At 41.3% G+C, this 25,224-nt stretch overlaps 1 protein-coding gene across 2 annotated transcripts in view; it reads left to right on the forward strand.

The window, feature by feature from the left end:
- Positions 1-25,224, forward strand: part of GABRB1 (gamma-aminobutyric acid type A receptor subunit beta1) — a 379,826-nt gene that overhangs the window by 216,800 nt on the left and 137,802 nt on the right. The gene's annotated exons all lie outside the window — the stretch shown is intronic.

Below are 25,224 nucleotides of genomic sequence, written 5' to 3' on the forward strand. Positions count from 1 at the left end.
TGTAGCCCTACAAATGATCAGTCTTATGAACATTTCTTCCCTATCAGTTTCTAGTGTGAACATGACCATCAAACAAATGACAGACAATAAAGCACTTGTTTATAGTTGATCACATCTTTATCCGAGGCATAAAATTATAATTTGGTAATAGTGCCGCCAACAATAATGGAAAGTGGTTTGTATGAGCAATTATTCATACAAACCTAAGCAGAATTGTTGTAAAATAAAAATGAAAGTTAATGAGCACTGTAAGTAAGATAGTTTATAAGGCTAAGAAAAGACATCCATCCATCTAGTTTAGCCTATGATTCTGCAGTGCTGCTCCAGGGGAAGGCAAGAGAAACCAATTTTACCAATTGTAAGAAGAAGCATTTTTTTATTACGCCAAATCTGGCAGTCTGAATAAAATCCATCATCAACAACGCTTCTTCAGACTCCAGTAATTATAACATGTAATATTATTATTTGGCCACAAAATGACTGCCGTCCAAAGCTGTAAAACGTCCAAAAAAAAGACATTTGTATGAACCCAGAAATGTATCCAGGCCCCTTTTAGTGAGTTCATCCTGACAAATTCCACATGTAGACAATTCTACGGTCTTACTGCTTTTACAGTAAAGAATAATTTTACTGCCCCCTTCCTACTGTTATTCTTGGGTATAAATAGATTGTGGGAGAGATCTTTGTATTGACCTTTGATATATTTATGCACAGTTATTAGATTATCCCTCAGCCATCTCTTTTCTAAACGAAATTACCTGAAGTTTGAGAGTCTTTCTAGCTGTAAATCTGGCCGTGAAAAAGGAAGCTTGGTTTTGTATAGTGTAGATGTAACAGGAGGCTCCCAACTCCATTTTGACAGTACAGTCATGGCCAAAAGTTTTGAGAATGACACAAATATTTTATTTTCACATGATAGCTGCCCTCTGGTTTTTATGTGTGTTTGTCAGTATGTTATGTTTTTATCACGTACAGAAATATAATTGCAATCATATTATGAATAACAAAAGCTTATATTGACAGTTAGAATGAGTTAATGCAGCAAGTCAATATGTGCAGTGTTGACCCTTCTTCTTCAGGACCTCTGCAATTCTCCCTGGCATGCTCTCAGTCAACTTCTGGACCAAATCCGGACTGATAGCAGTCCATTCTTGCACAATCAATGCTTGCATTTTGTCAGAATTTGTTGTTTTTTGTTTGTCCACCCGTCTCTTGATGATTGACCATAAGTTCTCAATGGGATTAAGATCTGGGGAGTTTCCAGGCCATGGACCCAAAATCTCTATGTTTTGTTCCCTGAGACATTTAATTATCACCTTTGCTTTATGGCAAGGTGCTACATCATGCTGGAAAAGGTACTGTTGATCGCCAAACTGCTCTTGGACGGTTGGGAGAAGTTGCTCTTGGAGGACATTCTGGTACCATTCTTTATTCATGGCTGTGTTTTTAGGCAAGACTGTGAGAGAGCCAATTCCCTTGGCTGAGAAGCACCCCCACATATGAATTGTTTCAGGATGCTTTACAGTTGGCATGAGACAAGACTGGTGGTAGCGCTCACCTCGTCCTCTCCGAATAAGCTGTTTTCTGGATGTCCCAAATAATCGGAAAGGGAAATCATCAGAGAAAATGACTTTACCCAAGTCCTCAACAGTCCACTCCCTGTACCTTTTGCAGAATATCAGTCTGTCTCTGATGTTTTTTCTGGAGAGAAGTGGCTACTTTGCTGCCCTCCTTGAGACCAGGCCTTGCTCGAAGAGTCTCCGCCCCACAGTGCGTGCAGATGCACTCACACCTGCCTGCTGCCATTCCTGAGCAAGCTCTGCACTGCTAGTAGCCCGATCCCGCAGCTGAAACACTTTTAAGAGACGTCCTGGCGCTTGCTGGTCTTTCTTGGGCACCCTGGAGCCTTTTTGGCAACAATGGAACCTCTCTCCTTGAAGTTCTTGATGATGCGATAGATTGTTGACTGAGGTGCAATCTTTCTAGCTGCAATACTCTTCCCTGGTAGGCCATTTTTGTGCAGTACAATGATGACTGCACGTGTTTCTTTAGAGATAACCATGGTTAACAGAAGAGAAACAATGATGCCAAAGACCAGCCTCCTTTTAAAGTGTCCAGTGGTGTCATTCTTACTTAATCATGACAGATTGATCTCCAGCCCTGTCCTCATCAACACCCACACCTGTGTTAATGGAGCAATCACTGAAACGATGTTTGCCGGTCCTTTTAAGGCAGGGCTGCAATTATGTTGAAATGTGTTTTAGGGGTTAAAGTTCATTTTCTAAGCAAATATTGACTTTGCAAGTAATTGCTGTTAAGCTGATCACTCTTTATAACATTCTGGAGTATGTGCAAATTGGCATTTCAAAAACTGCAATTTTACTTTGTAAAAATTTGTATTTGTATCATTCTCAAAACTGTCCATAAATGTATAAGAATTAAGTCACCACGCTTCACAAGTAAATTATTGTCCAATTACTTATTTACTTAGCAATTTTGATGCAAAAGAATATCAAAAGTTCAAAAAGAAAATTTCACCCAAATTGCTCCTTGGCAGACTTTCACAACTGGTGGTTTGACTTGTCCTTCTGAAGTCTGTAATCCTCCATTGGCATCATAGGGTTTTGGAAAGGCATGCAAATATGCGGCTAGATAACGTTTCTGGAGCTACAGTATGCTCCCTTCTACCGTGCTTCCACAAAAAAATAATTAAAGTGCTATAAGAGTCCCAATAGGGCCTTGTTCATCATATAGATTGGAATAGAATAGATTAGAAAAGCTATATAAATATGCATTTTGCTGTATTTAGCCTGACCTATAAAATAAATATATCATGTCAGTTTTACTTTAAAGTGCATTACAGAAACCCCCCAAAATTAGCAGAATTGCATTTTTTTCCCAATTCCATCCAATGAAAAAAATATTTTTCCATCATACATGTTATGGTTGATTGAAGGGTGCCATTACAAAGTACACTTGTTCCTGAAAAAAGCCCTTACATGAAGGTGTAGATGGAAAGATAAAAGAGGCAAGGCAAGACGGAAATAATGAAAATACTAATTTGAAAACTGTTGCTGTCATTTGGCCATTTTAGGCTCTGCATTTAAGGGATTTTATCAACAGAAAATTACCTAATGTTTACATACAAGATTTTTTGCATGTTAAACATATTTTTTAAGAATTTTGGACTTTTTTATTTTCCATTTTATTATTTATATTTCAAAATAATCTGCCCATTTCAAAATTAGTCTGGCCATTAAGCCTAATAATAAGCCGACACTTCCTGTAGGGAAAACAGCAATGTCCTCCTTTTCATCAATGGCAAAATAACAAAAAGAGGTGACACCTATATGTAGATAAAACATGAGAAGTCCTTCACATAAGGTAATGATCATATCTCCCCCTACGAAAGATGAAAATGTGTAGGTCCATGCCAAATGGATACAATTATTATTTTCATTGGTATTCAAAAGATAAAAATTTAAACCACCATAAACAAATGGGTACACAACTCAACTCATTTCATAACTGACCTTGCCCTCTCCCTGCACAGTTATCTATCCCACAGCAGGGAGTACCCTCTCTCAGGAGGGTCCCCTTCAGTCTATTGTTTTCTATGTCTATAGAGCTGCTGTAAAGCATACCGTATCTCTAAATGTTCTACAGAAAGCCCAGGCGATATGGCTACCCCATACTAATGTACAAGTACAAAAAATAAATACTCAGAAAATAGAAATAGATTTTCTTTTTACTGGGAAGCAAATAATTATCACTGTATCAGTCTCAAAGAAAGGAAGTGCAAGCAGTTACTTTAAAACAATCCAGATGGAGAATCAGTAGTGGATAGACAGAAGGCGTACTTAATAAAACATTCACCAAGACGGATGCAGACAACAGCAAGCTCAAGAAAAAGTAAATAAAGCTGAATGCAAAAAAAAAAACAATGCTGACAGTATCAGTCATTTCATAGCTTCTGGCACTACCACTAACACAGCGCTCTAGAATGATCACATGCCAGGCGTACAGTCATTGCTGTTATATGTTGCTTAGGTTCGGGCATATTTTCAGATGCTGTGACAGATTGCGGTGCTAACATTCCACTGTGCATTGATTGCCTGTGTGTGATCATTTGCCTGGGGTGCTTGCTTTTTCTCAGGACATTGGGCTAATTGCAGGAAAAAGTACAATATCTCAATAAAATACCATACGGCAGTCTCTCGCGTAGTTGATATCATGAATACAAAAATAGTACTCCTGTATAGCGTTATTTGCGTTAAATGATGTTGACATCTACCCTAGTGTACATAAATTAGATCATTATTATTACAGTATACAGTATTATTACAGTATTACACTATTAAGTGTGATATAGGATCTAAAAATGTTAAAATATTTTAAGTAACTTGGATCTGTATTTTAATTTGTGAAAAATGATTACCAAAAATAATTAAATAAAAATTGGAACAACATGACCAAGAAAATACTATGGACTACTTCAAAAGAAAAGACATGGAGGGGCATTTACTAAGGAGCCTGTGCAACTATTCTAATGAGGATTGGTGAATATTTTGTTCCAATATCTTTTGACTGATTTATTAAAATGTGGCACTGCCATAGTGAATGTATCTTAGTGAAAAGTTGGAAAAAAAATGTCGCAGAAAAGCAAAAACTCATCTAGTTCTGACAAGATGTAAGCCTGCACCTGTTTGTGCGGCTTTATAAAGAGTCGTAATGATAAATTGGGTGCTAATCCAGGATTAGGTAAACTTTTTGGAGAATACTCAAAACAGGCAGACTTAAAAAAAAAATAAAAAAATAAATATAAAAAATATTCACCCGATGAATTCTGGTTCATAAATAGACCAAAAATGGGTGATAAATCCAATTATTTACCTAAAAGTAGGAGCAAAACCCTTAATAAATTTCCCCCATGGTGTGGGATGGTGATTTGGTATTTTTAACCCCTTCCAATGCCCGGTAATTAGCCATTTAAATGCAGCTGTGAAAACTAACAGCTGCATGTAAATGGATTTTGTCCCCCAGTCCTGGTGTATAGTGGGGGGGATTTCCCCCACGATGCAATAGCAGAGGGAAGATCCCTTCCTCTAACCAGGCCTCAGCGTCAGAATGATGCTTATCCCGGCTTAATAATCCATAGATTTGGGCTGCAGCAGCCCAGAGCAATAAAGCACTGATCTAATCGATCAGTGTTGTATGTTGTATACTACACTAATCTCTATGAGAGATTGATGTAGTTGTATTAGAAGTGTTACCCTTCTGAAATACCCTCCTTTTCCCATTTTATAAATAAAAATAAATAAATATATTTGGTACAGCCACATGCATAATCACCCAAACTATTAAATTATCACATTCCTGATCTTGCCTAGTAAATAGTGTAAGTGCAAAGACCCACAAAAGTGCAAAATTGCTGATTTTTTTTTTTTTTTTTGCACATTTAATCCAGAAAAATTGTTATAAAAAGTAATCAAAAGGTTGCATATATGCAAGCAAGGTACCAATTAAAAGTACAGTTCATGGATAAAAAAAATAAGTATGGTAATAAAGTTTAGATTTCTTTAAAAGGTTTTATTTTTTAAAAGCAGTCAGGTAAAATAAAAGTGATATAATCGTAACCGTACTGAGTTGAGGAACATACATAACATAACAGTTGTACTATAGGACAAATGGCGTAAAACCCCGTAAAAGGAAAACAAAATAATTTTTTTACTATTTCAAAGGATAATCAGCCATGTATGGACAAGTGGGAAGTAGCACTGTCGACCAGTATTTCACTTCTACATGGCATTTGTTATTCCCCTCTGCAGGTTTCCTATTTAATTGTAGTTGTCCTTGAGCTAGTGAGTGGAGCCTAATGTCTATGGTGTCTCCCATACACAGGACACAAATAGTTCTTCTTTAGTTTCTGTGCAGTATCTCTGTGTCTCTCTATTTTTTTTTCTCTGAACTCAGCCCCTTTCTATCTTCATAGACACGTATGGGCAGCATGTAACCTCAACACCGTTTATGGGATATTAGCAGTTTATTCCCTATGCCAGTGAAGCATGTTGGTGCACTCGGGGGGGGGGCTACACCCTCAGCGCACTGATCTACCCCAGCCGGCCTGCCCCTTCTAATGAATATCAGCAGAGCAGGGCCAATCAGTGCACTGGGGGAGGGGGGCAGTCTGTCCTCTATAGCAGTGCTTCTCAAACTGTGAGGCGGGCCTCACCAGTGAGGTGCCCCCTAGTTGTTGGTGAGGCCCAGCTGAGGAGTCAGTATTCACAAAAGTGACTATAAGCTGTACAGTTCTTTCCCTAAATGCAACAATCTCTGTTTAAGGAACATTATTGACTCATTTTCTGCTTATTTAATGTTATACAGAGGTTAGGAGACAAATTGAGGGTAGACTGAGCAATAGTTTTTATCTTTGCATGGACTCCTATCACAGATGGTGAGGCCCCAGCATCTTCTTGGTCAGTCTGGTGAGGCCCAGGCACTATTTAGTCTATTAGGTGAGGCTCCAATAGAAAAAGTTTGAGAAGCACTGCTCTATAGGAACTTAGCAGGTACATTAGAAGGCTGTATAATTTTTTTTTATAGACATTGGTTAAGCCTCACTTACACTTAAAGGAGAAGTCCGGCCAGAGGCAAAGTTTTTCTAACAGCAAGGACAAAGGGGAAGATAAAAACTACAGCAACTCACCTCTCCCAGTGCCTTTTGAGGTAAGGATTGCTGCTACGGGACCCTCTTCAGGCCCTGGGATCTCCACCAGAGCCAAGGTCACGACCCACCTTATGGACAGCCCGCTCAGCCAGTTAGTGACTGGAGCAGTATGCTGCTGGAGTCACTGTTTGGCTGAGCGGACTGTCCATCAGCTGGGACAGGCATTTCCGTCGAGTTGTAATGTCATCACAGCTCTGGGGAAAATGCCTTCCAGCAGGGCTCCTGGGGGAGATCACTCTGCTCATCACGGGCACAGGGAGAGGTATGCAAAAGTTGCTTGTTATTTTCTACCCTGTCGCCTGCCAGATTTTTCACAGGGCCGGACTTCTCTTTTAGCTTGAAAAATACTTATTCATAATGAATTTTCACATATACTCATTTCAGATGGATCAGATGAATTAATAGTTATAAAGAAAACTTTTCACATAACCTAAAAGGAAGCTTTAAAAACAAAAGTAAAGACATTATAGTGATGAAGAGTAAGTCTATTAAGCCACATTATGATGTTTAATTTTACCCTGGAGTTCTGTCCTTAATAATAATGTTCTCCTTGAGCCTCATGCTCCAGAAGTTGGATATCTGGAGCTGTAAATGTTACTTTTATTTAGCATAAAATGTTCCTGTCTCCTATGGTTTTGTGTTCTATTTTCCTGCTTTGCCTTTGTCGTGGGGCGCATTGAGTCACTTATTTATACAGTACTCATAAAATACTTCCAGAGGGAAAGATTTCATAGTTACTCTTAGTGGGTTGCTACAGCACATAAACTGCATTTTGGCTGTCTGGAGAATACAACTATGTCTATTATGATTATACAATCAAACTAAATGCTATGTCATCAATTATCCTCGTGTATATAATTTCTATGGCTAATATAGACAAGATTCAGAGCTGCCTTTACAGAAGTCATGTATGAATTTTTTTTTATTATTTACAAATTTAGAAAGACACGGTTTTCATGCTTATTAACAAAATAGATTTATAATAACTAAACACCACTTTTTGCAGTTCAATAACATGATTTTGAGCCTTATTAACCCCTTCAGGATCGGGCTAATTTTGGTTTTTGCATTTTGGTTTTTTCCTCCTCGTGTTTAAAAGGCCATAGCGCTTGCATTTTTTTTACCTACAGACCCACATGAGTCCTTTTTTTTGTGCCAATAATTGTACTTTACAATGGCAGACTTAATTTTTCCATGAAGTATGCTGTGAAACCAGAAAAAATGATATGCGCGGTGAAAAAAAAAGGAATTTGTTTTCATTTTGGGGGTTTCGTGTTAACACCATTCACCCTATGCTAAAACTGACATGGTATATGTGTTCCTCAAGTCGTTATGATTACAACAATATGTAATTTAAATGACTTATTTTATCTGACGGCTTTTAAAAAATCAAAACCTTTAAAAAAATAAAATAAATGTGTTTAAAATTTCTCTATTCCCAGCCTTATAACGCTTTTATCCTATGGTCTAAGGGGCTGTTTGAGGTGTAATTTTTAGCGTAATGGTTGGTTCTTTCTATTGGTAGCTTTATTGCATATATGCGACTTTATGATCACTTTTTATTAGAATTTTTCTGGATGTGATGTGACAAAAAATGCAAAATTTTGCACTTTGGCTTTTTTTTGCGCTTACGCAATCAGGAATATCAGGAAAATGATAACTTAATAGTTCAGGCGATTACACACGCATCGATAACAAATATGTTTTTGTATTTATTAATTTATTTTTATTTATAAAATGGGAAAAGGGGGGTGATTCAGACTTTTATTAGGGGAGGGGATTTTTTTATTAATAAAAACACATTTTTCAGTATTACTGCAGTGATCTCCAATAGAGATTACAGCAGTATACTTTATACAGCAATGATTGATCAGATCATTGCTGTATTACTCTGGTCTGCAGCAGACCAGATAGATGGATTGTTGAGCCCGGGATCAGCGTCAGTGCAACGCTGAGCCTCGGACGGCTCAGTAGAGGGGATCTCCCCCCTGCAATCACATCGTGGGGGGAAATCCCCCCACTAGACACCAGGGAAAGGGGGATATAATACATTTAAATGCAGCTGTCAGTTTTGACAGCTGCATTTAAATGTATAATTAGTGGATGCGGCAATGGGACAACGCTGGCTAATAGCCGTGGTCCCAGGATACCCATAGAACCCGGGATTGCGGCGGTTTAGAGCGGGGTTGCCACGCCAGCCCTCTCTGAACACCCCCACCCACATTAGGACATACAGTTATGTGCTGATGCGGGAAGGGGTTAAATCCCTAAGTTTTAATGTTACTTTATTTTGAAAAATTACTAATTAAACAAACTGCATTTAGTGTTGGAGCTGACATTACATAATGCAGAGTTTGTATTTTTAAGAAAACTTTTATTTGTAATAGACACTTAAAAAAAAAGCTAAAAGTAAAATTTTAAGCTATATTTTAGGGAAAAAAATATCAGTTCTTTTATCATTATGGCTAGAGATGAGCAAATCAATCAGAAATTTGCGAAATTCGCAAATATTTGCGAATCACATTCAAACTAATCACAATAAAACAGGCAAACCCCAAACCATTGTAGCTCTAATAGTGAGACATTAATCAGGAACTCCAGTCTAATCACTCCAGTCCACTAATTAGGAACTCCAGTCCAATAGTTAGAAACTCCAGTCTAATCACTCCAGTCCACTAATTAGGAACTCCAGTCTAATCACTCCACTCATCAAGAAATCCAGTCTAATTACTCCACTCATCAGGAACTCCAGTCTAATCACTCCACTCATCAGGAACTCCAGTCTAATCACTCCACTCATCAGGAAATCCAGTCTAATAACTCCAGTTCACTAATCATAAGCTCCAGTGCCATAATCAGGATTTCCAGTCTAATCCCTCCACTAATCAGGAACTACAATCCACTAATCATGAATTCCAGTCCACTTATTAGGAACTCCAGTCCACTAATTAGAAACTCCAGTCTAATAACTCCACTCCACTAATCAGTAGCTAGAATCCACTTATGAGGAACTCCTGTCTAATAAAAAAAAAACTCAACTAATGCAAAATGTAGTTATCACACTCTCCAGTACAGTGCTGAGCTGCTGGGGCCTTTTCCTACAACACACAGAGGCTGACTCTGCACCTTCCAGTAGCAGTCAGTCTATGTAGTGTTGGAGGGGGGGAGGGGTCATGGCCGGGAGAGCGTGACTAGTCATTGGATGACTGCAAGGGGATTTTGGTTATTCTCTTGCAACTGCCAATTCTATGTATAGTGTAAAAAACATGGCGGATGCCTTTTTTTTGTGAACTTGAAAACAAATGTTTCAACATTTTTGCCAGATTTGCCGCGAATAATGCTTCGCATGATTTGCTTCACTCATCTCTTATTACGTATTTGATCAGAATCGTTACTTACGTCCATAATTATCAAAACCCAGCTATATTTTCGCATCAAAACCATTGTGTGAACATAGCCTAGCAGTGCCTTTTTGTCTAATAAAGTGCTCTATTAATGTCTATGGAAAAACAGCCATCAGTGCACACATATGAAAAAAAGTCTTTAATTCAAACATTGGAATTATGGCCACTTGTTTATGCAATGTGTGCAATGACAGCAGTCTTTTCCATAGACTTTAACCTTGGCTCTTTTCACTTTAAGCTCTTGCTTACAGAACATTAGCATTTCACATACAGTACTGTGCACATCTTTAGTCAATTGTGGGCGGGAATTCCGGAAACTAAAAAAAATAAAAAAACCTTGATGAGAAATCTGAAAAATTAACCCTTAGGCGACCCTGGACGTACCCGTACATCCAGGGCCACCCCCATGCGTTCAGAGCAGGGCCATGCGGCAGCCACGCTCTGAACCGCCGCGGTCCCGGGTGCCGCTCGTATCCTGGGACCGCGGCTATTAGCGTTCACGGTCCGATCGCCGTGCCCGCTAATAAAGTAATCGGATGCAGCTGTCAAAAGGTTTCAAAATATATATATATATCTTGTTGGGAAATTTAAGATATAAGATAACAAGATATATATATCTTGTTGGGAAATATAAGCTCCTCCAGAAATAGTGTTAACATTTAAATGAAAGAGAATCAGTTTTGCTGAGTTACTTATAACTGAACTTTCTGTGAACTCCAGCACCTAGAAACTTTCCTTAGGTATAAAAGGAGGGTGTTATCCAGTAAAGTGTTCTGCTACATGCTGAATTATTGGCTTAAATTTTAAACAGTAATGTGAAGAAAATATACCGTAAAGAAGATCAGAACATTTTTTTTTGCATTCATTTGAAGCTGAAGATCATAAATCTGAAGTGGAATTATATTTTTTCTTATTCTCTGTGGGCAATCTCCATTGTATTTTCCACGCAGCCCTCATGTTAGCTCACAGAGTCAATTTTACCTCTTTTGAAAATACTTGTAAGTATTCAGAATGTCAGATTATTGTTTCCACCACTCATCTGCAGCTTGTCCTATTAGTCTATGTCTAGGGTTATTATCGTTCTATCTGATGACATCCCAAAATGGCACACAGACAAGAAGAATAGACTTTCACAGTAGAAACATTTTAATGGAATTCTTTGTAGTAAATTTAGGCTTTCCTTAACATTTTGATCTCTGGGCTGTGTAAGAAAGTTAACCAACCATAAAGAAGCACTCAGAACAATTGCCCCAAAGCCCCCATGCCCAGTATAATAGTCCAATGCACACCCTCTTATCTAAAATTAGATTTTCTTATGTAATTGCATGCCCCAAGGAATGTCTGCCTGGTATTCACTTAGAATATATTATGTGCGGTACAGTACATTGGGACCATGTAAATATGTTATCTATACAATCAGACATTCTGACAAATTGCATCTGAATATTAAAATATGACTAGACTTCAAAAGCTATTTTCGCTAAAAATACAAAACTATAATGAAGCTAAATATAGCTAATGCAACACATTATTAAATCAGTTTGCTTTAAAGAGACAATTCTGTCGGAAATAAAAAATTTTGTATAGCTTGCACAGAGCTACTCCTAAATGGCATGGCAGACAATCTCAATTTACGACCTGCTGCAAGGATCTCGGTTTGCAACCTGCTGCAAGGATCTGTTTACAACCCGTTACAAGGCAATTTAATTTTAAGGCTATGTTCACACTACATAAGAGACCGGCCGTTCCGTGACCCCGGATTATTCCGGTCGCAGAGTTCTTATGAGGGTGCATCAGCGTGCGCCCGCATCAGAGCTTCCCATTGCACACAGTGAAGCAAGCGGCCAGAGCCGCTCGCTTCACTGTGTGAACTGAGAGGGCTTTCTGCGGCCGGAATTCACTGACAGTTATTTGCGGCCCGTATGGGATCCCAGCCGGAGCGCATACGATGTGTATACGCTCTGGCCGGGATCCCATTGAAAGTAAGACATTGTTCCACCGCGCCAAAAGTACGGCCGTTGTTGCCATCGGCAACAACGGCTGCACTTTTACGTAGTGTGAACATAGCCTAATAGTGGGTGGAACATTGGAATGACAAAATTACACATCTGTTGTCGTCTTGGTGCATAGACAGACTAGGGTAAATAACATTAGCAGAATAAAAGTGAAAGCACTTTCCAAGGGAGTAAAAACAAATCTAGGTATCTGTCCAAAAATTTTGGACCATGGGAATATAAACTAGTGAGTTGCTTAGTTATATCTGTGGAAAAGTTGGGTGACAAAAAAAAATGGATGTACAGTGTAATCACCACATGGGGTTGTCTTACCATAAAGCAACTTTTCTATATTTCTGAACCACAAGTCTACAAAGTTAGCCAGTCATGCTACCTTTTCATGAATTCTAGTATTATTCAATCAATTAATTTTCAATACCAAACATGTACCTCAATGTTTATAGTCCATGTGCATCATCATAGATAGCAATACCAAAAATGAGAAAAAATGGACATCTAATAGAAAATTACATGATCTGTATTTGTTACAATAATTACAAACATGAAAGAAAAAAGAAAATATAAAAAACATACATGTGACTGGAGGATATCAGCAACGACAAAACTCAAGGGAGGCAGAAGACTGTATACAAAATGAGGTGCTGAAAAAGCTTCATATAGCGTCTAAAACAATTGAACTGGGCACAAATGTATATGAGTAAACATATATAAATGTATACATAAATAGGCAGGACTGACACACAAAATAATCCAACAATGTAAAGTGCAAAGTGCACAATGGTCCCGCAGAATATAAATGAGTATATGTGACCAGACCTGTAGCCAGTTTAATACCTCCTGCCTCCACCTTACCCAACGCACATTTGTTTGGAATGATGAAATGACAGCTCTGTTGTCGTCTTGGTAAGCCTGTATAAAGGCACATTGCCTCTACATAAATCCCGAAAATTTGGAAACCTACGCCAGCTCAGAGCTGGCGTAGGTTTCAGTATAATTTTTTCACATAAAAAATTATAGATGCGGTGCACGCAGAGGCCGCGCCCCCCTGCGTGCAGCCGAACCCACTGTAACGCCCCCTCTCCGCCCCACTGGCGAAGGTGGCACAGATGGGGCAGATGCGAAAAAATATTTGCAAAAATACTATTTGCGAATATTTTTACGTCAATTTGCCCCATCTGTGCCTAAAAAAGGCATTTACGCCTTTTCATACATGTCCCCCTAAGTATGTTCCCTCACCACACTACGGCAGGCTTTTGTCAATGTCTATACAGATATCAGCAGATATATCTGTTAATCAGCTGCATAAGAATTTTCCCAACAACTGCCCAAATAAAACATATATCTACATCAAATTAAACAGAAACAAGTTATGACTGTTAAAACAGAAAAAAATGGCCTGTCCTCAAGGTCACAATTAATGAGAAAGTATACACAGCTCAGTCTAATGACCATCTCTATATTTCAAAATAGGATATATAGTAAAAACAAAAAAAACACCACAGGCAAAAGCCAAAATGTACAATAGAGCCTTCCATGATCTGGTTAATCATGGCCCTTAGGGGCCAGGGCAAAGGATCAGCTGGATGGAAAATTATTTGACCTTTCAAACGGCCAAATCATTATTTTTTTCAGCACTGGATTAGGTCAAGCAGCAGCATCTCCAAGGGAACATTACTTGTAAATTTGAAGTGTCTATGAAAAGGATTCCTGCTTGGGATATTTGATATGCAGGGTAGTAGTGTTACCTCATTTCTAGAATTTATAAATCATCTAACATTTTTACATTACTTATAGAGTTACAGTTTAAAAAAACTAGCATTCTTTAAAGGGGTACTCAGGTGTATTTTTCTTTTTCTTTCACATCAGCTGTCGAGAGTAATCCCATAAAAGAGAGAGAGAGAAAAAACTCTCCTGCTCTAAACAGTTCCTGACACGGACAGAGGTGGCAGCAGAGAGCACTGTGCCAGACTGGAATAAATACACCACTTCCAGTACTTATCAGCTGCTGTAAGTCCTGCAGGAAAGCTTGGGTTTGTGATATAGAGCGAACCTTCTTAAGGGCTTCACAAATCGCTTTGTATATGCTCTAATGCATCATAAAAAACAAAGAAGTAATTATACAAATACTCTTGACTAAATAGCTACTATTTTGGTAAGTATTTAAATTACTTATACAGTAAGTCTCATTGGCCACAGACTACAAACTAACCTGTTGCTACAGTCATGGGTTTCTCTTTCATTTACCCTCTTTTACTGTCTGTGGCTATGTTCACACACCATGCATTTGTACAATAACAGATGTCATTATGAAATAACGTCCATTACTATTCTCACGCATAATGAGAATGGCCCTGTACCTTTCACCATGGGGGCAACACAGCTATGCCATTGCCAACCAGTAAAGAAGGAGGCACAAGTAGCGCTGACTGCAGATGCATAAGTGCGCCTGTACCACTTTGGGAATTGCAGAGAGATCATATTCAAATCCAGGTCGGGTGTGTGCCTAAGATGAAGAGGGAAATCCAATATAGGACGAAAACAAGGATACGAATACTCCCCGCAGACCAGATATCTATAGGCTATTCAGCATTTATTAATCTAATGGTAATGCGTTTCTGGAGCACTGGGCTCCCTTTGTCAAACCACAAGGATCTATATTTAAAATGAAGAGGGGTAAGTGAGAACAGCAGTCAGGTGTAGCTGGCCTAGGGCCTGGAAGTGATAGGCACCATCTATCTACAGGGCCATGTAAGGCCTTGTTTTTTCAGGACTAGGTGTACTTTGTAATGGTGTCTTTCATTTTACCATAACATGTATGATGGAATTCCAAATATATTATTTATGAAAATATAAATTGGTAAAATTGTAAAAAAGAATGCAATAAGGTTACTTTTGGGGGGTTCTTGTGTCTACATAATGCACTATACGGTAAAAGAGACATGATACCAATATTCTATAGGTCAGCCCAAACACAACCATACGCAGGTATACACAGATTCTCTAATGTTTGTATTTTTTGTTCATGAAATTTTTTTTTTTTTTTTGGGGGGGGGGGCAATTAATTATTAATAAAATGGTACTATTTTAACTCCTATAACAGTTTAAGTTTTTCACCTACTGGGCTGTATGGGGTGTCATTTTTTGCGGCATGATCTCTACTTTTTATTAATACCATATTTGTGTAGCTCGGATGTTTTGATCACTTTTTATAAATTTTTTGATATATGATGTAATAAAAAATCAGCAATCCTGGCACTTTTTTCCCTCTTTTTGTTAACGCAGTTCACTGTACGTGATGAGGATTGTTATATTTTTATAGATCGGACATTTACCCACGCTACGGTATATAATAAGTTAATTAATTTTTTTATATGTTTTATTTATAAAATATATAAAATAGGGGTTGATTTTAACTTTGATTGGGGGAGGGGCTTTGGGGCATTTTTAAAAACATTTTCACTTTTGTTTCATTACACATTTTATGTCCCCCTAGGGGACTTTTACGTGCAATTATTAGATTGCATACACTGTACGCAAAGCATTGATCACTGTAATAGGCGCTCTGCTGATTGAGCCTGCCTCTGACAGACTTAGGCTATGTTCACACTGCGTATGTTTCCGGCAGTAGTGCGAACCGCAAATATACGCACTTAGTTTTGAGGTTGATGCGTTTGCTTGAAAGTATACAATATATGCCCGCACAATGCACACTACGTATGAGCTTACGGCCGGATCGTATACAGCGCTGTGAAAAATGAACAAGACCATTGTTTGAGGACGGAAATGTTAAAACTCACGGCCGTGGATTTCCATGTGCTCCCGTACGGAGTACTTATTTCAGTCAAATTGAACTTGATTTTTCTATCCCAAAGGTTCTGTGTGGTTTACGGGGCTGGGCGAAGATTTCCAAGTAAATGACCTGTTTCAGATCGCTTCGAAACAAGCTAGGGAAGCATAACTGTACTAAGGGCGTATGTTCGCGGTTCGTACGCATCTGGCCGCATGTCAATTTTTCCCACGCCCGTAGTTTCAGCCGCACATGTACGGCGGCGTATGAAATGCGGCCGGAAACATATGCAGTGTGAACATAGCCTTAATCTGTAGAGCGCCAATCGGACCGCACAAAGGAAGGTAAGAGACCTTTGGCGTTCCCGATCGGTAAGTGACAGGAGATGCTCTTGTCACTTACACTTAAATACGGCGTTTAGGGGGCTAATGACAAGCTGCAGCGCGATCACTGCAGCCTGTCATTAATAGTGAGAGCCTGGCTGCTTACTGCCACCGGCTCCTACCCCCACTTCATAGGATAAACACCCAAGACGTACAGTTACGCCCATGGTTGTCTGGTGACAGACTTCAAGGGCGTAACTGTACGTCCAGGGTCGGCTAGTGGTTAAAGGTTTCAATCATGTCCCCCCTTTCCCTTCTTTTCTCCAGACAATACAGATTCAAATCCTTAAAGAGGTTATCCAGCGTGGGGGCACTTTTTGGGGGGGACCGGGGAGGAGGTGGCTGAAATAAAAGACGTCCACTTACCTCGCCGGTTCCAGCGGCGGGTCCCACATCACTGCGCTCCGGTGCCCGGTTCCCGGCCGCTTCCTGGTGTCTGACGCCGCCCGAGACGCTACGTCTCAGGGCCGCTTAGCCACTCAGTGAAGGAGGCGGGATCCGTTTGAAGTCCGCTCGGATCCCGCCTCCTTCACTGAGTGGCTGAGCGGCCCTGAGACGTATATTTCAGCCACCTCCTCCCCGGTCCCCCCCAAAAAGTGCCCCCACGCTGGAGCACCCCTTTAAGTATTTCCTGAGTTGTGAAGGCCTACACAACAGTTGCAGCACCTATGTGTGGTCCAAGAAAAGGGGAGGGGGGTGACCGATTTTAAAATTTTATATTTTTCTCAAGCTTGCTTCCTCTTTTTTGAAATGTAACATTTTATCATCTCCTACAATGTATTTATTCACAGAAACAGGAGACAAAACAACCTGGTGAATGTTATAGAAGCATGAATAATTTAGGTCTCATTCAAGTCAATTGTACCTTATTACCAGCATGTCAACCGTGGGGAGAGTAATATGGAGTCTTCTGGCATTACATATAACTCTATGGGAGTGACCAGCTGGAAGACAATGTTGTTGTTGTTGTTGTTGTTGTTGTTGTTTTTGGAATATTTAACTGTCAATTGCAAACTGTACTGTACAGGTAACACAAAAGACATGTATAGAACTTTTTATCTAAAAAAAAAAAATTGGCAAGATGAATAAATGAAATCTAGAATAGTGAAAGAAGTAAAATACAATTGAAAAATCTATAAAACCTTGTAGGTACAATAAGTGCTGGGAGGAAATGAAATGGGTCAGTAGACATTTAATTCCAAATTCTAAAAGTTATTTTAGAGCTGTAAAGCATTATAGAGTAAATATCACAGTGATTGATAGTAGTTTCTAAATGGAACTGTAGTTAATGCCCAGTGTTACATGGATTCATTTTACTTTTCCAAGAGTGATCTAACTAATGCTTAGTGTTTAGGAATGCATTTATTTATGTATACTTAAAACTATGGAGATGTATAGTTCATATGATACTAATGGCCAAATTACAGTCTAATGAGGGGAAGAAAGTGTGTTAATATATACATGTATTCTAATTTATATTATGCATGTATTTTAATTGAAAAAAATGTTCACCATTAAGCACAGTGTTTTTCTGAAGTCCAGCTGTCTGTGCTGATTAACTTCTTAATACATCTTTATAGTGGTCAGAGTATTGCTTTTTCTGCTCCAATTTCCCTGCTTAACCATACAGTTATATTCTAGAATCCTTACTGCCTACTGCCTCCACCAGAGGGCAGGCAGGAGCCTACTGCATACTGTTTTTTTTTTTGTTTTTTTTTATTACTTAGATCAAAGGGTATCTGCCTCTCTGGGTAAAAAAAAGTTTGAAGAGAACTCAGGATTAAAGGGATTATCCAGCATTTTAAAAACTTGGCCACTTTATTCTAGAGGCAGCCTGACGCTTGTCTCCAGTCCAGGTGTGGTTTGCAATTAAGCTCCATTTTTTTTTTCAATGGAACAGAGATGCACAACCCAACCCAAACTGGACACGAGAATGGTGCTCTCTCTGGAAGAAAGTGTTTTTTACATGCTGGATAACCCCTTGATGTAAATGCAGCTCTCAGTAGCCAGCTTCGACAAAGCCATAATATTTTTACTCGATCTGAAGTTAGAGACATTCCTGGCCTAGTGACTGACAGAAGAGGCTATCGGCAGCCTAGAAGTAGGAGAAGAGGCAGAGTTATTTTTAAATCTTGTCCCTTAAATTACATATAGGAGGTACCATCTATAGGAGGCAAACTACCTACTGGGGGGGCAACCACTTTAATGGTAGTGATATTGGTCCCTGTGTATAAAGCATGGAGGTAATATGTGATCTTTGCACGGTTATACTATTTACTCCTGGTATATTAGCAACAATGTTATATGATAGCCATCTATATCATAAAAATGAAAGTCTGTCTGTCTGTCTGTCTGTCCGTCTGTCCCATATAGACTTCCAAACGCCTGAACCGTTTGACCCCAAATTTAGCACACAGATACATTGGGTGCCCGGAAAGGTTTTAGCGAAGGTCCCGTCCCCGCCAGATGTACAGGAGGGGAGGGGGAGGGGGAAGAGCGGAACCCCATAGAGATCAATTAGAAAATCTCCACACTGCACACACATAATTAGCTGCAGCTGCCAAGAGAAAACGGCAGTTGAGAGCCTTAGCAACCAATAGGATTACTACTTTCATTTTCACAGGGAGTTGTGGTTTCTAGGGAAGCTGCCTCACAATAGATCCACAGAAATAAGTGGTAGACCCCCTACTCCATCTATACAGTACATGTATACAGGACCCAGTACTCAATCTATACAGTACATGTATACAGGACCCCTACTCCATCTATACAGTACATGTATACAGGACCCCCTACTCCATCTATACAGTACATGTATACAGGACCCCCTACTCCATCTATACAGTACATGTATACAGGGCCCCCTACTCCATCTATTTAGTACATGTATACAGTGCCCCCTACTCCATCTATACAGTACATGTATACAGGACCCCCTACTCCATCTATACAGTACATGTATACAGGACCCCCTACTCCATCTATACAGTACATGTATACAGGACCCCCTACTCCATCTATACAGTACATGTATACAGGGCCCCCTACTCCATCTATACAGTACATGTATACAGGACCCCATACTCCATCTATACAGTACATGTATATACAGGACCCCCTACTCCATCTATACAGTACATGTATACAGGACCCCCTACTCCATCTATACAGTACATGTATACAGGACCCCCTACTCCATCTATACAGTACATGTATACAGGACCCCCTACTCCATCTATACAGTACATGTATACAGGGCCCCCTACTCCATCTATACAGTACATGTATACAGGGCCCCCTACTCCATCTATACAGTACATGTATACAGGGCCCCCTACTCCATCAGGACATTACAGGTATACAGGACCCCCTACTCCTACTATACAGTACATGTATACAGGGCAGTATTACCAGCTGCTGCTGCCCTAAGCACTAAACCTGAGGACACCCCATCCTCACTCACCAATTAGCATAAGGATTGGTAGGTAATAGCTCCAGACATCACATTTAACACCGCCACACCAAGCCTGACCAATACCGCCATACTGTGACTGGATAACACCGCCATTCCAGACCTGACCAATACCGCCATACTGTGACTGTATAACACTGCCATACCAGACCTGACCAATACCTCCATACTGTGACTAGGTAACACCGCCACACCAGACCTGACCAATACCACCATACTGTGACTGGATAACAACGCCATACCAGACCTGTCCAATTCCACCAAACTGTGACTGGGTAACACTTCCATACCAGACCGGACCAATACCAGCACACTGTGACTGGATAACACTGCCACACCAGACCTGACCAATACCACCACACTGTGACTGGATAACACTGCCATACCAGACCTGACCAATACTACCATACTGTGACTGGATAACACTGTCATACCAGACCTGACCAATACCACCATACTGTGACTGGATAACACCTCCACACCAGACCTGACCAATACCGCCATACTGTGACTGGATAACACTGCCACACCAGACCTGACCAATACCGCCATACTGTGACTGGATAACACTGTCATATCAGACCTGACCAATACCGCCATACTGTGACTGGATAACACAGCCACACCAGACCTGACCAATACCACCATACTCTAACTGGATAACACAGCCACACCAGACCTGACCAATACCACCATACTCTAACTGGATAAAACTACCATACCAGACCCGACCAATACCACCACACTGTGACTGGATAACACCGTCATACCATACCAAATAACACCGCCACACCAGACCTAACCAATACCGCCACACTGTGACTGGATAACACTGTCATATCAGACCTGACCAATACCGCCATACTGTGACTGGATAACACCGCCACACCAGACCTGACCAATACCGCCATACTGTGAATGGATAACAAAGCCACACCAGACCTGAACAATACGGCCACATTGTGACTGGATAACACTGCCATACCAGACCTGACCAATATGGCCATACTGTGACTGGATAACACTGCCATACCACACCTGACCAATACGGCCACACTGTGACTGGATAACACTGCTATACCAGAACTGACCAATACCGCCATACCAGACCTGACCAATACCGCCATACCAGACCTGACCAATACCACCATACTGTGACTGGATAACACCACCTCACCAGACCTGACCAATACCGCCATACTGTGACTGGATAACACCGCCATACCAGACCTGACCAATACCAGGACACTGTGACTGGATAACACCGCCATACCAGACCTGACCAATACTTCCATGCTGTGACTGGATAACACCGCTATACCAAACCTTACCAATACCACCATACTGTAACTGGATGAATCTGCCATACCAGACCTGACCAGTACCACCATACTTTGACTGGATAACACCGCCATACCAGACCTGACCAATACCACCATACTGTGACTGGATAACACCTCTATACCAGATCTTACCAATGCCGCTATACTGTGACTGGATGAATCTGCCATACCAGACCTGACCAATACCACCATACTGTGACTGGATAACACCGCCATACCAGACCTGACCAATACCGCCATACTGTGACTGGATAACACTGCCATACCAGACGTGACCAATACCACCATACTGTGACTGGATAACACTGCCATACCAGACCTAATCAATACCACCATACTGTGACTGGATAACACCGCCATACCTCACCTGACCAATACCGCCACACTGTGACTGGATAACACTGCCATACCAGACGTGACCAATACCGCCATACTGTGACTGGATAACACCGCCATACCAGACCTGACCAATACCGACACACTGTGACTGGATAACACCGCCATACCAGACCTGACCAATACCGCCATACTGTGACTGGATAACACCGCTATACCAGACCTTACCAATACCGCCATACTGTGACTGGATGAATCTGCCATACCAGACCTGACCAATACCACCATACTGTGACTGGATAACACTGCCATACCAGACCTGACCAACATCACCATACTGTGAATGGAGAACACCACCACACCAGACCTGACCAATACCACCACACTGTGTTTGGATAACACTGGCATACCAGACCTAACCAATACCGGCACACTGTGACTGGATAACACTGCCATATCACACCTGACCAATACGGCCACACTGTGACTGGATAACACTGCTATACCAGACCTGGCCAATACCGCCATACTGTGACTTGATAACACGGCCATACCAGACCTGACCAATACCGCCATGCTGTGACTGGATAACACCACCACACCAGACCGGACCAATTTTGCCATACTTTGACTGGATAACACCGCCGTACCAGACCTAACCAATACCAACACACTGTGAATGGATAACACCGCCATACCAGACCTGACCAATACCGCCATACTGTGACTGGTTAACACTGCTATACCAGACCTTACCAATGCTGCCATACTGTGACTGGATAAATCTGCCATACCAGACCTGACCAATACCACCATACTGTGACTGGATAACACCTCCATACCAGACCTGACCAATACCGCCATACTGTGACTGGATAACACTGCCATACCAGACCTGACCAACACCACCATACTGTGACTGGATAACACTGCCATACCAGACGTGACCAATACCACCATACTGTGACTGGATAACACTGCCATACCAGACCTGATCAATACCGCCATACTGTGACTGGATAACACCGCCATACCACACCTGACCAATACCGACACACTGTGACTGGATAACACTGCCATACCAGACGTGACCAATACCGCCATACTGTGACTGGATAACACCACCACACCAGACCGGACCAATTCCGCCATACTGTGACTGGATAACACCGCCATACCAGACCTGACCAATACCAACACACTGTGACTGGATAACACCGCCATACCAGACCTGACCAATACCGCCATACTGTGACTGGATAACACCGCTATACCAGACCTTACCAATGCCGCCATATTTTGACTGGATGAATCGGCCATACCAGACCTGACCAATACCACCATACTTTGACTGGATAACACTGCCATACCAGACCTGACCAATACCGCCATACTGTGACTGGAAAACACAGCTTTACCAGACCTTACCAATGCCGCCATACTGTGACTGGATAAATCTGCCATACCAGACCTGACCAATACCACCATACTGTGACTGGATAACACCGCCATACCAGACCTGACCAATACCACCATACTATGACTGGATAACACTGCCATACCAGACCTGATCAATACCACCATACTGTGACTGGATAACACCGCCATACCACACCTGACCAATACCGCCACACTGTGACTGGATAACACTGCCATACCAGACGTGACCAATACCGCTATACTATGACTGAATAACACCACCACACCAGACCTGACCAATGCCGCCATACTGTGACTGGATAACACCGCCATACCAGACCTAACCAATACCAACACACTGTGACTGGATAACACCGCCATACCAGACCTGACCAATGCCGCCATACTGTGACTGGATAACACCGCTATACCAGACCTTACCAATGCCACCATACTGTGACTGGATAAATCTGCCATACCATACCAGACCTGACCAATACCACCATACTGTGACTGGATAACACCACCATACCAGACCTGACCAATACCACCATACTGTGACTGGATAACACTGCCATACCAGACCTGACCGATACCACCATACTGTGACTGGATAACACTGCCATACCAGACCTGATCAATACCACCATACTGTGACTGGATAACACCACCATACCACACCTGACCAATATCGCCACACTGTGACTGGATAACACTGCCATACCAGACGTGACCAATACCGCCATACTGTGACTGGATAACACCACCACACCAGACCTGACCAATATCGCCATACTGTAACTGGATAACACCGCCATACCAGACCTGACCAATACCGACACACTGTGACTGGATAACACCGCCATACTAGACCTGACCAATACCGCCATACTATGGCTGGATAACACTGCTATACCACACCTGACCAATACCGCCACACTGTGACTGGATAATACTGCCATACCAGACCTGACCAATACCGCTATACTGTGACTGGATAACACTGCCATACCAGACCTGACCAATACCACCATACTGTAACTAGATAACACTGCCACAGCACCTCCACCAACTCTATACTACAACAAAGGTAATATGAGGCGGCACTCCAGGTATAAAGTGAATGAAAAAAGGTTTTATTCACCCATATATGTGCAACGTTTCGATCTCTCCATGAGATCTTTTTCAAGCAAGTTGCTTGAAAAAGATCTCATGGAGAGATCGAAACGTTGCACATATATGGGTGAATAAAACCTTTTTTCATTCACTTTATACCTGGAGTGCCGCCTCATATTACCTTTGTTGTGGATCCGGAAGCCTAGGTCTGGCTACCAGAGGTTGTGCACCCACCTGAGCTTTGAGTCTTCACAGTGCCGTCCTGAAACTTGTTTTCTTCTTAACTCTATACTACAGGTATACAGGACCCCCGAACTATATACTTCAGGTATACAAGACCTCCACCAACTCTATACTACAGGTATACAGCACCTCCACCAGCTCTATACTACAGGTATACAGGACCCCCTATACACACTGACACTTCATACCCGGGCAGCGCCGGATACATTTTCTAGTATATATATATATATATATATATATATATATATATATATCAACTTGACTCTATAGTTTGCATTTCTCTAATTAATTGATATAGGTTAATAACTGAAGACTCTAGCCAAATGTGCGATCCAAGCAATTACTCTGGCATCAGACTGAAGGTCTCCACAAACCTTATACTTTTGTCAACTCGTGGTGGGTTTAGCTGTCAATCCAAGGTGTATTAGGCTCTCCTGAACGACCGCTGTCAGTTGTTGAGCAAGCATACTCGTTCGAACTCAATGCTCAGTCGATGCTCAAGTGTGTACCCTGTGGTGCTTGGAATTTAACCCCTAGACGACCAAGGACGTACCAGTACGTCCTGGAAGTCTGTGCCCAGAAGACTGTGGAAAACTGTGTGTACATCCTGAGCTATGAAGCGCGCTCCGGAGCGGGGCGCGCTTCATAGCAGGTGCAATCAGCAGCCCGCACCTCACCGTTAATGACACGCTGCAGCACTTGTGCTGCAGCAAGACATTAACTCCTTAAACGCCGCTATCGTGGCGCAGCAGCGGCGTTTAAGTGTAAGTGACAGGGGGAGTCCCCTGTCACTTACCGATCAGGACCCCGCAGTGTGACTGCGGAGGTCCCGATCGTTAAAACAGACCGCCGGAGGTCTCTTAACTGCCTTTGTGCGGTCCGATCGGCGATCTGGTCACTAATCCTGCACAGGCAGGCTCAATGAGCAGAGCGCCGATAACACTGATCAATGCTATGCCTATGGCATAGCAATGATCAG

This window comes from Dendropsophus ebraccatus, chromosome 7 (assembly GCF_027789765.1).
Source record: "Dendropsophus ebraccatus isolate aDenEbr1 chromosome 7, aDenEbr1.pat, whole genome shotgun sequence".
NCBI lineage: Eukaryota > Metazoa > Chordata > Amphibia > Anura > Hylidae > Dendropsophus > Dendropsophus ebraccatus.